Raw genomic sequence first — 16,932 nt, forward strand, 5'->3', positions numbered from 1 at the left:
CTTTGTGGTTTTGGCTTTTAAATATCTGCATTACTGGTCATATTTATAACCACATCAAAACGTGTTGTGCAATTAATGCAAAGCCCGTGTTAAACCCGCAAAGCTGGTGCAGCCTCTTGAATATCCAGACTGTTGTGCTGCATTTTCTTGCCAAAACTCTCTGCGAAGGAGCCGTCTTGACGACCTCTTCAGCGGTGTGTGATTAATGTAGGAAAAGCAGATGTTTGAACTTCAGTGAAATGTGGTTGAACATTTCTCTGCACACCCACACCAAAATGAAACTGCTGTGTGTGGAGCAAAGAGAGGAACATCCAGTGACGGTGGAAGTTTTCGCAACTATAACTACCAGATTTCTGATCTAACAGTGGCCCTGAACAAAATCTCTGGGAGAACGTGGATATTTATTTGAAATTACTGACCTATCCTTATTTGCCTTAACAGCTAATTATGTACAGTATATTGTTTAGCAGTGTTGCCTTCTATTAAGAAAAGATCACAAGGGGCCTATTTTAGCATGGAACAATGTAATTTCCTTGGGGCATAAGAAGATGGGAAGTGGTGGAAACAACATCATTTCTGCGCTCCATAATGCACAAGTTAATATATTGGGGGGAAAGGTCAATAGATGTGTTTCCCCCTGCGGCCTTTGAGCTGGGTTTGTGTTCTGATGTGAAAAAAAAGGATCATGTGTGTGTGTGATTGTGCTATAAAGCTATGTGAGCTATTTTCCATCCTCAGCTCTCCGACAGGCTTTTAAGGGCAGCTTTGTGGCTCTCGTGCTATCGTCACTTCCCGTGGATCCTCAGAGCACACAGACAGTATGCATTTGCAGATGAATATTTAAAACCTGCATGTCACCAATCTACTGAAATTGTGTGTGTCTGAATGCAGTACATGCAAATATTACTAAATTAGTTAACACTGGGAGTGAGCTGTGACACACGCTTTGGGCCATATGAAATTATAGCATCACAAGGGATAGCATCAGTGTGTAAAAATACTTTCATCACATCTAATGACACACATAACATATAATATATATAACATATAATATAAAGCTATATTCATGTATGTAATGTCATAAAGTTTGTGACGTCTAAATGGGTAGTAAGAGCTAATTCTCAGTTTCAGCCCCTTAATTGAGGAGGGAACTGTGTCATGTTGATTCAGAACAGCAAAGCCACTTAATATGGCAAATTGTGACAGGCAAGCTTTTCAAAACATTCCTCAGTTCTGCAGTTATGACATTGCCCAGAGCCCCCGTAAGAAAATATTAGATATCACACTGTTAACATGAAAATAAAGACCACACTCACAAAGTGTGTATTGCTACTGGCACTTTCTTTTGCTATTTTTCTCTATTGGTCTTGTTATCTTCATCTCTCATTCTCTCTCTTTCTGTCCAGGAGCGAAAATGACAAATAAAGTCAAAGAATGTTTTTTTACTTTTGCAGCTGAGAAGCAATCACTGTAAACTACTAAATTCGTTAGAGGCTTATCTAAACTACTCTTTGCTAACGTAATTTAACTATCGATCACTGGGAACTCTACAGAGTCATCAATTACCAGGCTATTTTATTGCCATATAAATCCCCTTAGCAGGCAGCTCCAATTTATCATGTCACTCCACCCACACTGAGTGAGTGAGTGAGCAGGGGCACTGCCTGTCTCAGGAGCAACTCCTACAAATGCAAAAGTAAGCAATTATCTGTAAAACTGGTCATACATTAAAGCATTTACTTCACCTTTTGACTACTTTAAGTTCACATTAAAAATCGTACAAAGACCAGTGATTTTAACCAAAACCATTTTACACTATCGTTTAATATTGTTGAAATTCAGACTATATGTTATATGTTTATTTTTGCTATCGCTACATAACCAACGTTAGCATTAACAGCTGTTTACTTAGCAAACGCTTCAGCCATTGTTGCGTTTACAAAACGTTAGAATCGGTTAGAATACGTCCTCTGGATTGCGTCACGTCTTCATTCTCTCATGTTGAACGTAACGGTGACGCAGGAAGTGGTACTACGCGACGGAAAGTCCTGGGACTAGCCGGTTAGCATGCTAACTTCAGTAGAAGAAAGGAAGTGATAGAAGTAGAAGACAAGAATCAACATTACTGCTGCTTTATACCACTGGAGACAGCTTTTGGTGAGTAAAGAAATGAAGTTTGATGCTGAACTGGCAATGTTTCTCATTGACTGCTAAGTAAACAGCTGGTAATGCTAACATTAGTAAGTAATGTGTGTTGAGAGTGAATGTGTGTAGAGCAGGTGATACTAATTAAGCGTAATGAAGCAAACGCATAGGCTGATTAATCCTAAAGTGAACTATTTGATGTTATAAATTTAAAGTAATTGCCTCTTTTGAATGGAACATAACACTTATAGTGCCAATTCACAAACTTAATATCAGAAACCTTGAAACTCATCAAGCTGGTAAATTCAAATATTCTCCCTTGCACAACAACAACAACTTCAAACTAGAATCTTGTCGTGTCATTTATGTCTCAGCCTGTGAAATAGATAGATGATAGAAGAGTGTAGCTGGTCTACACTCAACCATTCTCCTCATGTTTCAAGTGGCTTGCTGCTTAGCCAAATTAACATCATTTACTCGGTTTCACAGTTGGTAGAGGAGAGGAGACCGAGAGAGAGAGACCGGATTCATCGGTTTGGTTGATGCATGAGCGTCATCAGTCAGGTTGTTAGAGCTCATTAGCCGCGTTTGAGAAGTCATGTTATCGTCTCACTCAAGCAGAGCACGGTCCCCTGGGTGCACACACTCTAGGTCGAAGCAACCCAATCTACCAGAGCTACTACATCCCCATGTAATATGAACAAGACCCTCTCAGCTTTCACACACACACACACACACACACACACACACAGCCTCATCTGAGAGATCCCCCCTCACCACAACCTAATAGTCTGTCAACACCCCTGCACGGTCTGGTCACCAGCGTGCCAAATTAAATCAACTAAATGTGCAATCAGATTACAGCCATCAAACGCAGAATAAGTTGAATAAATCCAATATCTCAGGCCGTGTGGTGGTTGGAGCGGAAACACTGAGGCAGAGCGACTGACATGGTTCTAGGTAAATTCACTGGCCTGGATGGGAGTCTCATAACCAAAAAACCTATCTCAGAGGAAGATTACAAGAAGGGCTTTCAGTGCATGTTGAACCATTCTGTGTTCACCAGCATGGCTCACAAATAGCCAAGGGAGTAAAGGGCCATTGCTGATATTCCTCAGAAGCAATGTCAGGTCAAATTTTCTTTTTAAAGGAATAGTTCAACATTTTGGGAAACTATTCCTTTACGTCTGCAAAGTTGGAATCAGTCAGCTGCGCACTAGACCAGATCTCAAAACTTTCATCTGTCATGTCAGTTTAACAGCAAGAGACAAATTTTTTCTGGCTCTCTGCTTGCTTATAATTTCAAGAGGATATTAGAATAAAAAAAGACAGCCGGACTTGCCACAATTTACTCCAATTAGGATGTAACTGCCATAGTAATAGCCCCAAAGATGCACTGACAATGATAGAAAGGCAATTTTACACATGCTATAAACAGTTCCTTAAATTGCTTTCATCCTGCTATTATTTAAAAAGACACTAATTCACTTCTATTATATTACAAGTCCATGCACAGTTTGACCAGTTTGTTATTCTTAAGCTGATAAATGACTTGATAACTTTCATGCACACTGAGGTACATTTGACAGCAGATGACACAAGAGTAATTGGTGTTTTTTTTTTTTAGCCACTTGCTGATTCATCCACTCTGATGGACAAGATAAATGAATAATGGTGGTCATAAGACTGTGAAGAAAATAATTAGACACGGACCAAACAGATGTTAATGTGGATAATGATGCAAAATTCTTACTGTCATTGAGAGGCACCATTTGATAATGTGATGCTGTAATTGTACATAGTAGTTGACATTTTTAATGTGCCTCACAGTACTTTAAGTGCATTATGTGTTATCTGTGGTAGACCAGAGATTAGATCTGTTTCAGCCTGAGGACCTTTGCGCTTCAGAGTAGAAACACTGACACCCCAAACACTCATATTTGAGAAATGAGAAGACAATGTGGAAGATTTGTGCAGGCAGGTAGGGAAATCCTGAAGTGCCCAAGGACCAAGCGTGTTGTTTTAACTTGCTGCTGAAAAGTGTGTCCACAATTCAAAGTGACATTCAAAGCTTCCTGATACTGCAAGGGCACCGCTGGCTGCAGTTCACATTTAATGCTTCGTAACTCTGCCTCAAATGAACTTCGTCCTTGTTTCGTTATTGGTAAATCACTTTACATCCGCAGTGTCTCGAGTGAGTCAAATCAGCAACTCAAGCAGCAACAAGGAGACAGATTTGTCCATACAGAGTCTCAGAAGAGGCTGCAAGGTGAGGTCAGAAAAAAACTCTGTGTTAAGATCGGAAAAAAAGGATGTTCTCCAGTGTTTTCAGTCAATGTCCAACTCACTGTACACATTTCCACACTGTGGCATCCTGTCAAATATAATAGAACAAGAATGAAAACATTACCCTATAGGATATTAAGTCATTAGTTTTTCCCACCCAGATTTTCCAGACTGGATGGTCAATTCGGAACAAGCCGCAAGCCTGATGAGATTTAAATTCAATTCATCATTTATTTTACTCCACTGAATGCATTGTGGGTTTTTCTGCATTTCACTTGGGCAAAAACACCCCATAAAACACTGGTGAAGAAAAACAAATATGACCCAGGCTTTCATCACATTTCAATAAGAGAGATTTCTTGGTAGTTACTATTACGTGCTTTATTCTGAATTACAAAACCTTACTGCAAGGAAATTAATGATTATGGTCCAAAAGAGTTCGGGTGGCCAAACTCAAACTCGGGTGGCTCTCACTGCATCTGTAACGGTTTCTGCATCTGCCCTGACCTTTTCTAGTAACAGCTTTCAGCGACAATGATACTGAGTGAAAAGGCGCTGGAAGCATTTTCACTCTGGCATAACACATGGCACAATCTCCTCTGCTTTATTTTCTCCACCTATAGGTCTCCCTGGTTGAATTAACACACTGCAAAAATGCTGAATTCTGGCAAAGATAATTATCTGCCCACAATATCTTCAGCTGAGCTTCAGTGAGGCTGGAGGCAAACAGGCCAGTGATGTTCTTCTTTTCATCGGCAAGGATGGTGAGTCAGAGACTCGTTGTGTGCATGTTGTATGCCTGTTGTCTGTTGTATGCCTGAATTATTCCCACGAGGGCGATAAAGTCAGATGATTACGGACAGAGTGTGGTGTTGAGGTGAAAATGTTTATTGTGGCTTACAGGAGGACAAATTGTCCTGCTAGCTCCCAAAGGCTACAGGTTTCATTTTATGCATTGCTGTCAGGTGTACTGTGGAAAAAAAAAAAAAAAATCACATTATATGTGAGCTATGTTACTAGAATACAAACAGGTTGTTAGTCCTGCCCTGTCACATTAGCCTACGCTTGCGCACATACAAAATATGATATTTATGTGGTACTAAACTTTTGACCTGTAATACCTCAGTGAGTAACCTATCTGTATAAAACACTCATCTTATTCACAAGCCAAGAATTGTCACGTTGTTCACAGCTGAAAATTCCAGGTAGAGATCAATCATTTACCCTATTTCAATACGGAGCATTATTCTTGGAGAAATCCTCAAAGCCTTTTCTGAGAGGCTTAACAACTTAGAGCATAAAAGCTTGTCAAAAATGTAATTTAAAAACAGGAATGGACGAGGATGCAATTGAAATCTATCTATCTATCTATCTATCTATCTATCTATCTATCTATCTATCTATCTATCTATCTATCTAAATTGGGAATTAGGTCAACAAACACAAGACAGTGGGTTGTTCTGACTCAGTTATTTTTTATTGACCTGTTATAATCCACTCTAGCACTGTTTAAACTTACATGCCCCTATTTATTACTGATTGTTAACATTGTGTGTAGTGTGTGCAGTTTTGAATGTCATATACACATCATTCTGTACAGTTATTAATACATTTGTGGCAGTTTTTATCTATATCTATATTTTAGTCTATATCTATCTATAGTATTACACTTTTTTGTCTGTCAAGCCTTGATTGACATTTGTCAGTGCAGGCCTTCCACTGATTCCTAGTGAATGGTAGTAGGAGGTAGGAGTTACAGCCTCTCATTTATTCTCTTTTATTCATCCCGTAATTTGACAGCAACGCTGCCATTTTAAAGCTGTGATGAAGTGACATCATCATCGTCATTCTTGGGTATTAAATTTCAGCTATATCATCATTCATCACAGTTAAGTAGCTTGTCTCTTTATTATCCAGTTTACATCATTAAAAGCCCTGTATTGGATGTAAAAGTGCACATCATTATAAGATAAACTGAGCAACAACGCCCTGACTCGAATGGATTTTCCTGCCTACTGAAACCAATAAGGCTTGTGACCAGAAGTGGACACCTTGACATCTGTGTGACCTTCTTAATGGGACTCTCTGACCAGACCATGACCTTCTTATTAACAGTGTCACATCCGAGGATCCACACCTCGCCTGAAGGACCAACTGTAACTTCCTGTTTAAGGTTTCATGACCACCTTGATGATCTTACCACAGACCTAGCGAGAACATCTGTCTGGCCTTATGTAGGGACTGCTGAACGTTGAGCGAGCGGCTACATTAGCATCACGCTGTTCTGCTACCTGCTTCAGTTTCACAGTGAAGAAACAGGTCCAGTGAGGAGAGGCCGCCAAGAGATTAAAGCCTCCTCCTTGGCTCTCTGCACATTAATTTACCCAGCAACCCGGTTTGTGAATACTGATGCAGACTGAAACATTGAACCACCCGCACCCCCCTGGCAGGAGATGTAAACAAACAAACTAACAAGTTAATGATTACCTGTTGGATTTGGACTGTCTACTGTCTACAGAGCAGGTGGTTTCAAGTAAAAGACAGACACCTGCCTGCTTTGAATTCATGTCTGCTCATTAATCTTCACCATGTACCAGGGCCCGTGAGCTCGCTAAATCCCCCCTGGGTGCTAGAGGTTCCAGCGGGGCAGAGTAGTGTTGCAGACAGTGATAGGCTGTCTGAGATGCTCCACAGAGTGGACAGCAGCAGATGTTGTATTACAATCAGACGTTTCATTAGTGTCTAGTCAGACAGGATTCATGCTCTGCTCTGCCGAGCGACAGTCACAGATGAGGTGAGAAAAAAGTTCAACTTAATGCAAGACTCCTAAATCACAACAAACAGTAAATAATTTCAGGTTTTTGTTAAAAAAAAAAAAAAAAAAAAAAAAAAAGGTTACCAAAGGTTAAACCTGTTCCAACTCACCATTAAGTTGACTGAAACACCTTTGGCGTCTCATAGTTGCTATATCTGAGTGAGAATCTATTTGTTTAGCCTTTAAACAATTCGTATTTCTTCCCTCAAATTTTCATCTTTCATGATACAGTTTCAAATGTTTTATCCAACAGGGGGAATCATGGTCTTGTTCCATGGAAATGGAAAAAAATAACTAATCTCTAAGCAGTTCATTCCGTCCTCTATGTAATCCATCTAGTGTAAGACCCCTGATTACAAAACAAGCTATTGCCCCCTCACCACAAAGCCACATCCTCTGACCACAGACTCCTCTCTCAGTGCCTCTCTGTGGTTGGTATCTATAAGCCTCTCTAATCTGAGGAGAAAGAAATATTAGTCTGCTCATCTGAGCCGTCCACGATTTTGTGGTTTTATCCCCCAGTCCCACCTGCAGTTTCAGCTGGATAGAGGGGCACTTCAGTCTCGATCAACCCTACCTGGTCTCCCTGTTGTTATTCCACAGCATCAGCACCCATGTGCTAAGGTCTGCTCCTCAACAGTGGTGTGTGTTGTTACTGTGATAATAAAAAAAACATGTCTGCCTGTCTGTCCAGTTGGAAAAAATAAACAAGTTAATGTGCATCTATACAGTTTAGTATTTTCTAAACCACATGACCTTGAGGGGGATGGATGGTGTAGAACCAGGCCAGACATGAGTCAGTCTAATGGTTTTGGTTTATGCAGTTGTTTATGTAATAGAGGGGGTGACAGCAACCAGCTTAGAGGCAAAACATGGGCATGATTTGTTACTGATGTGGTCACTTCTGTATAAATTGGTGTGGTTGTATTTTTTATAAGCATTTTGTTTCATTTCTTAATGCCAGTGCACAACACATCTTTCTTTATATCTTACAGCTAGTGCATTTTGCTTAAGTACAATAAGTACAATAACACAGGAGTAGAAGTCTGCAGCCTATGGCATGAATGTCCACATTTCAGGGCAATCTATCCAAATGTCAACCTCATGGTGTCGCTAGAGGAAACATCAGGGAATCAGCAAAATTATTAGGACTTATCTTTTGTGGATTGAGAGATCTCTACAAAATTTTAAGCCAGTTCATCAGATAGTTGTTCAAATATTTCACTCTGGAACAAACTGGTTGAACAACAGATCCATAGAGCCATGATGCTAGCATGGCTAAAAAAGTTATACTTTGAATAAGCAACTACTACAGTTAAAGAATGAACTCATGCTGCTCTTATGCCTCTATAAGTAGAATAATGGATAGTATACATAATGTGTCATGGGTACTTACACAAAGCTAAAAACTGCCCTGTATTACAAGTGGAGTCTTTAATGCTAAGAGCAGTGATTGAGGATGTAACCACACTTGTAAGTGAGGAAGTCAGCATAATGGGTGAAGCTAAACAACTGTGAACTTCCAGCAGCACATCTCTTAATGCATATCCCAAGCACTACGTCTCGCGTCATTGACCCGCATCCATGCTAAAGTAATGTCTGCCTCATCACTGATCTTCATCTCTGTATGTGTCCGAAACGAGAGAAGCAAAACAAGCAGGATCCTGGAGTGAAGCAAAGCCAACCAGACTATAAGTGGCAGAAAGCAAACGTGTCTGATGGAAAAACAAAAAAAAAAAGGTCAGAGCAGTATCTGTTGAGGGGATGTCGTGGTTTTTACCCCAAGAGTGAAATGGACATCAAGGCTCCTCTTACATAAGGACCTTGTTGATTACAACATCCATTCTAACCACACATCCATTTATTCACTCGGTGCAGCTCTCACACTGCCAGTGGACTTTGAGAGGAGTTACTGTGATGGCTCTTAGGAGGAGCTCATCAATCGTCAGCAGGCACCTTGGCAATGAATGAGCAAAGAACACTACATTTCCACTGACAGTTTCTCATTTGTTACTTCACACCATACCATTAGACCATCATACATCAGCGAATACAGTATTTACCGGATCGTGCAGCACAATAGCAAGCCTCACTTTTTGTCAAGAACATTCATGAACAGACATCATGTCTCCTCATTTCAGCAGTGTATTTTTTTTTTTTTTTTTTTTTGCTGGACTCACCGGTGAACCCAGTGTGAGGATAATCCATTCACAGTGAATATCTGCATGTTGCTGTAGTAAACTGTAGCAGCCACCTGGAGACTGTGTTTATCACTTTCAAGGTTCAGTTTGACTTGTTAAGGGTGAGAAGGGGGACTGTTTATTTCGATGAAAGAGGCCACTAGAGAACCTGTACCCTCTTATAGGATGTCAATCTTATCCTCTTGGTGTACCCACTGACCCAGACCTGCTTTAATTATTTTTTTCTGGTTGCAGTGCAGAAAGCTGTGAGCACAACATAGACATATTAGCACCTCATAAAATTGATATGCATGTATGTCAGCAAACAGTGGCTCATGGTGATTGTAAATAGAGCTGAAATTATTGGCTGCTTAATTGACTAGCAGATTGAAAGAAAGCAAATCTGTTTTGGTATTTGATTAATCAATTTATAAGGTAATTTTTAAAGAAAAAAGATTTGCCGCTTTTCTCTGTCACAAAGTGTCTCAGGCTCTGGAAAGTTGATAAGTACTGTAGGTATTCATAGGTATTGTTTTATTGAATCAATCAATTGAAAAAAACAGCTGCTCAGGGTACTTAGGCCTGTGTGGTACGTGCCCCAACCATTCGGCTATGGGGTCTGCTGTTTGGTGCCAGGCAGGAAGTGCACAGTGGTTTTATCAGAGCTTTTCCCTGAAAATAGCTTCCTGATTTTGGCTGGGAACACAGAGAACATGAGAGCTATGAGAATGAATCAAAACAGTGGCTGGTAAAAAGATGCTGAAAAGTTTATGCAGAGAAGAGCTTGCAGAGGTTGCCGATTCTTTGTGGGTTTATCACTATGAACAGCCCTCTCACATTACACGATTCACTGATAATGTAAAAATACTGATTATGCCTTTATTATTAGATAATTACTAACTACTACTAGTTAATCTACTTTTTTCAGTTGCAGCATTTCCTTTATTTCCTGCAATCCCTAGAGAGCAGGTGTGAACATGTCAGACCAAATTGTATTTATTATCTCACTTATTGTCAGATTTAATCAGAGCATGTTCAGCTATGAGGCTAAAAATAAAACAGTTGCTCCAACTCCCCTCTCTTTAATTCAGGCACTAATTCAGTTTTAATTAACATTAAAAGTTAGAAACTAAAATAAATCTTAGCAGGGTGCTTACTGTTGAATTTGATTGAACATTCACTGACTAGATTTTCTGTCAGCTCTGAAGAAATCCCTGCTGTGACAGAGACTGTCATCACCCGGCAGTCTCAAGGGCCATGGGAACCAGGACCGCCGTAATGGAAACGCTCAGATATGATGCAGTCAGGCCACTTGATTGTAGACAGAATCAGGCCACTATTCATGCCTTCCCTCACTTGGTTATCTTTGCGTACCTCCAGCCCTGTAAGGATGTATATGGCATTAATGTTCTGCCCTGAGGTTAAGTGTTTCCAATCTGCACTGTTTAGAGGTGATGGAGCATCCCGAGAGATGTGAAGACAGTACTTGTATTCTCCCTCTCTCTCTCTCTCTCACACACACACATTATCACTTTGAGTATCAGCTAGTTCGCCCCAGGAGAAAGGAGGCTAATTTGCCTTGCAGATTAAATTCAAACATCATTGAAGGAGCTTCCTATCCCAGATGCCCAGATCCTTAGATATGCAATTTAAAAACAAAACAAGAAAGACTCTTCAGTGTACAAAAAAAGATTGAAAAAGGTCCAACAGCCATTTGCTCTGCTCATTACATGCACTTAAATATCCTTAACATGAAATAGTAAGTAAACTTAAAGACTAGTGTATGAGGTAAATTATATAAACCTTTTATGAAGACAAAGTAAAATGCCTTGAGGGCAACCTTACCCAATAATGTCTATCTCTCCCATTTCTGCTCAATGTCTGCAATTCTTTAAAAGAAAGCATAATAAAAATTGACCATTCACTAAACTCCACTTGCTCAGTCAACTAATCACGCAGCCATGTGCAGTTTTAGCTTCAGTCTTTTAACACTACATCATATGTAGCCATCAAGTGTATATTTAAGACCACTTTTTGTGTTTTCAATTCTGTCTCCTAGAAGTAATGTTCATAAATTAATAAATCATTACTTTGATGTAGCAGACGTGATCACTGCCTGGACCAGCGTTTTCTTGAGCGAATTAAATGCTGCTTTTATGTCCCACACCAGAGTCATTAGTCGGCGGTTGGGATGGATGGTATTGGACATATCCTGCATCCTGAATACTGTCTGTGGTCAGGTTCAGGCAACAAAAGTACTTTGGTTAAGGCTAAGGAGCCTGGTTTCAGTTAAATCTTAGATACTTAGTTTCTTGTGTGTCAAATCACAAGGACCATCTTTCCCAAACATTAAAGGTACAAACTTCAAACTTCATTCCTTTACTCACCAAAAGCAACAGTAACATTGACTTTTGTTTTGTTTCTATTTCTGTCACTATTTTTTCTTCTACTGAAGTTATCATGCTAACCAGCTAGCCCCATGCCATCTTGTAATACCACTTTGTGATGGTGGGTCACTGTAGAGTTCAGTCTGCACTCAGTCCAGTATGAGAGGATGTTTTGTACATGCAACAATGGCTGAAGCTCTTGGTGGTTAAACAGCTGTTAATGCTAACGTTGGCTATGTGGCGAGAGTAAAACCTTACATATAGCAGCTTTAAAGTAGGAGCAGGGATCATATATCATCTTGATTAGCATAACTGATGTGCACCATCCAGAGAGGAGTGTATCTGAGTCAGAGTTCAGCTGTATTAAAGTTTGATAGAGTGATGCTAATTACTCTTCAAAATGGCTTTAGGGAATCTTGCTGTTGAATATGCTCAATGATCCCAAATGTACCATTAACACAATCAAGAGTAATTAGACTTTTAGCTTATCAGTGGGTAGATACCATCATCAGAGCTCGCAGATATTAATGATAAACCATTAGCAGTTCTCATTTTCTGAACAATCATTGCATTTTAATATAGCACGATAGACTAAAGCATTAAGAACCTTAATTGCAACACAAGGAAATGATTTAATTATAAGCTAATGAGTGCTGGAAACAGTAAGGGGGTGGATGTGTGTTAGTGTTTCTGTATGTGGGTGGGTGGTGTCAGGGTGGGTTTGTGAGGGGACAAAATTTCCTTAATATTACCATAATGGGCTTGTATGAGAAAAAAATCTCTGGATTTTCATCTGTCAGACTCTCAGTTTACACATTTTCCCACAGCATCATCATCATAAACATTTTTTTCCCCTGAAGGATAAAACCATCTTGTATGGTATAGTAAACTATATAATATATGAGAGGACATTTGGTCATAGTGTATGTCTGAAAATCTAAACCCTTAAATATGTCCTTCTCTGCCTGCTTGCATTTCTCATGAAGTCTGTCCTCCTGCTTTATTTGGTTATTAAAAATTACAAAAATATCCATCAAGTGCAGCAAACAGATGGCAAATTACACCAATTACAATTAAGAGAGGTACAGCTAAATATGTTTTTAAATAGATTCCGTCCTGAAATTGCTCTTCACGATGTTTAAATGTCAGAGGAGCCTTGCAATGTGTGATGAGAGTAATATTTTCTACATAGGACAGAGAGGACAGATTCAGACAGTATTACCCCAAGCCATGTTGTTCTGAGATTAATCCTCAGCTTTTCAACATCAGCCCTCACTGTTGTTCTCTCAGAGAATCTTCAGTTATATTCAGAGTAGGGCTTAAAGTGCAAGCCTCCTCTGTTCTGCTACAATGCTCTTAGTGATTTTTTTTTTTCAAAAGTCCCCAAAATGCACTTTGTGTCTGCCCTGATCAGCAAAATAACTGGAGCATAGATACAAAGATTGTACAAATGGCATGGAGTCTCATTTATCAAGGAGACAGAGGAATTGAGTTTATTTATTTGCAGAGGTAACCAAACAAAAAAATAGAACGTATTAAAAAATATATATTGTGCTGTGGAGACTCTAAAACTAGGTCTAATAGAGTAAAGACACTCGCCAAAAATACATAAATAAATAATTAAGATAATTATCAAATTATACCAGTATTATAACAATTGCTAAATGCAACCAGTCTGGCAAAAAAATTATATTAATAAGATTGGTGGAATGAGTGGCAGCCCAAACCATATATCAAGATGTGAGGTATAGGTAAATTAAAAAATTTCATCAGATAAAACACCAAGAAAACTTGTGGATGAGACTTGAGTGGGTTATTTTCAACAAAATAACTCAAAATTTAGCAGATTTATTAATATTTAAAGTCAGTTTGTTGAATTTAAACCATAAAAAACACCAACATGTGTTTGTTGAATGGTTTTCTATGACATAACTGTCTATGCATCAAATCAAACAATGAAAACCAACGTGTAATAGAAAGAATATCACATTGTTGCTGATGACAGAAATGGAAAACCTATTCATAAGATCATCCCAGTTTCTATTTCTGTCCAGGTCTCTGCATCTTTTCTCACTGTCGCTGCTGGTCCTAATGTGTTTGACAGTGTCAGTTCCTAAGAACCCTCTTCCTGACAAAACAGCCATTTCCTCAGACTCTGTGGTTTCTATATTCCACATACAGCTGACTGAACATGAAACTGACGTCAAAATATTTCACAGCCGTGACAGTTTGACTCTCCAGCCCAGGAGTTTGTGAGGCACGTGGGAGTATAGTGGTGATGGGAACTGGACAAGCGGGAGAGAAAGGAGAGGGAGGGAGTTATCTTTGGAAGGCAGGTTGCAATAATTTCGGCCCTGGCACAGGAAACGGTGAGGCGTGCTACACCTCGCTGTAGATTGAGTGGAATTAGGTGAGCGGTCCAAGAAGTATGGTGTGGAAAAGGGAGAGCAGCATAACATTCAGCAGCTGATTAAACATGTCCAGTGAGAAGAGAAGAGGACAGAGTGCAAACAGCTCCTGTTGTGGTCAGGTCTGACTCTGCCAATCTGTCGCTACAACATCTGCTGTCTACTGACCATCTGAGCCCTCCTGACCACAAATAACACAAAAACTAACTGTTTTTCTTTGAGGTCATGAACATTTGGGCACGTGTAAGTACATGTATTCATTTGATTCACCTGTTTGTGCACTACAAACATCACAAACATCTATCTGTCCTTATAGCTGGAGATATGGATTCATCATCACTGTCATTACAATCAGGGCAATAAGTACATGATAGGATCATCAAACTTTTTAAATCCTCACTTTTTGTGACGTTTAACATCAGGATTTTGGTGAGTTTGTCTCCTGCTTTATGTGGTGCTTTATCAAAAGTCACAGGGTCACCAGGAATCAAAGGGAATTATTTAATTTTAATGTCTATCAGATTTGTTTTCCCAGTAACATTAAGAAATGAGAAATGTAATTTCAGCCTCAGTTATGTTCGCTGAAGGCTGTATGGAGGGGGTTGGGGTGGATGGTGAGCATGCAAATTGCAAGATTGACACTGGTGAGCAGAGGTTTGCATCCCACGTGTTAGATTTTTAGGCACTTTGGTTAACACTAGCAAAAGATCATAGTTTTGGTTAAACCCTTTAACCCCTGTTGGATTTCTAGCACGTCCAACATTTTTATATTTAAATTAATAGTTAATTCAATGTACAATTTAAATTTTAAAAAATGCCTCAAGTGACTTTTTTTTGTATTAAGCCAACCTTTCCCTGACTTTAACCAAGTGGGACAATGAGTACCTACAATGAAGAAAAAGCAATCATGCCAGAGTGGATGTTGCCATATACGTAACAGTTATTAACAATGTTTCCTCATTATGTTGATAAGTAACATCCCCCGGGTGACAGTATGTTTCCTCAAAAACGTATTTGCTTTAACAAATTAACTGTATATAGATACATTTTCTAGGACACAGGGTTTCTTGACAGCCAAACTAACACAAATACATCAGATAGGCACATAGTATAAACGCACACCTAGCATGCCGAGCCATCGAGTTAAACAAACAGAATGGATGTTTCTCATATTCAGGTCTAACATGTTAACCTTAAAGGCATGATACTGCGTGGTCGACTCTGAGTCAGTTTAAATTAAGCCCAGCTGTAACAGAGCTCTTCCTAATTTAGAGCCATGTTACATCATCAGTGGGGACAGGGACGCCCGAAGCCACAGAGTCACCCTTTTTTCACAGACCCACACAGCTGTCACTAATGAGGAGGACGAAAACGCTGTGAAGTAAAACAAACAATTATTCAACAATTATAAAAGAGGTATTGTCTCACACAATTATAACTTGAATTTGACTCTGACTGTGGCCTTGTTGTAGCAGTATTTTAAATAAATAACAGGAGATTCATGCCCCTTTCCTCCTTAGCCACCGGATTAGATGCTTAGATGTTATAGATGAAAGACTCTTTTAATTACAGAAATTTAAACACAGACAAAAAAAAAACATAAGTATGCATAATAGCTGCAGCATGTACTGTAAATAACCAACAGTGTACTTTTTTTCAGTAGAAATTAGTTCAGAGATGAACAACTTCTCCTGAATTATTTACATGTACTCCCTTCTAAGAATAAAATTAAACAGAACTTCAAAGTGCATGTGTTCACTACCATGACCTCTTAGGGTGGTTGCTTAGTTTTATAGAGAAAAAAATCTGCCTGCAGATTACAGATAAATATTTATATGTAAATAAATGTAAAAACATTAGTTTTTGAGAATGAGTGATAGTATTTGAGACATGTTGCCAGATTTTAGTGTTTCTTGTGATGCTCTGTATTAAAATCATTTGTGAAATACACACTTGCATACAATTATACTTTATGTACAAAGTACAGAATTAGACTCAGGCATACATTGTAATTTACCATCTACAACATGCGTGTGAAATGTTAAGTCGCCAACTTCAGAACACCACTGTTAAGTGACCTTTTAGTTTTTCCATGAATATCTGTACCGTAGCTGAGGCGTCCTCATCTGCATTTCATTATGTAAAGGTCAACTAGCATACTTTCTGCAATCCTTATCCTACCACCACTTCAGACCCTCAAAAAAACCCTTCCTACTTTATGAGTTAAAAGGATGCTCCAGCGCTATTTTCTCTGGGCTGCTTTCCCTTCCGTGCTCCAGTGTTAACAGTGCCGGTCGTGCCATGGCACAGGCATTATCCCTGACGAGATGATTGCTCTGTCAGCTAAGGGCTCTGTTTGATTATGCATGTTTTCACTTTGTTTTCATTCATCACCATGCATGTTAACCGGTTCTGGGGGGATGTGGAGGTGAGAGAGGTATTTCTAAGATGTAATTAATCTTTTTGCCTTGCTGTGGTCGACAGCGTGAGGTGCTATGCCCAGCACCCATTAAAAACAACACTGGCACCCCAGAAACACTGACAAAAACAACAGCAGGGAAGATAGGGCAGCAGAATGATTAGTAGAGAGATGATGGCCTTTTCCTCTTCATCCAAACACAAGCACTGTGATTGAAAAGTGGCTTTCACCAGAGTATTTAATGAATGTGTGTTATTTGCATGAGGATTCTCATATGAAAGTGCACACTTAA

The 16,932-nt window shown here is 39.3% G+C and overlaps 1 protein-coding gene across 1 annotated transcript in view; it reads left to right on the forward strand.

Annotated features, from left to right (window-relative positions):
* The first annotated feature begins 2,005 nt into the window (after positions 1–2,005).
* zgc:103625 (methyltransferase-like 26 B) overlaps positions 2,006–16,932 on the forward strand; it is a 38,189-nt gene continuing 23,262 nt past the window's right edge. The window contains 2 exon segments of the mRNA XM_051073999.1: positions 2,006–2,157; positions 5,055–5,195. The gene's annotated coding sequence lies outside the window, so the exon portion shown is untranslated.

Source organism: Lates calcarifer, linkage group LG11, assembly GCF_001640805.2.
Source record: "Lates calcarifer isolate ASB-BC8 linkage group LG11, TLL_Latcal_v3, whole genome shotgun sequence".
Lineage (NCBI taxonomy): Eukaryota > Metazoa > Chordata > Actinopteri > Centropomidae > Lates > Lates calcarifer.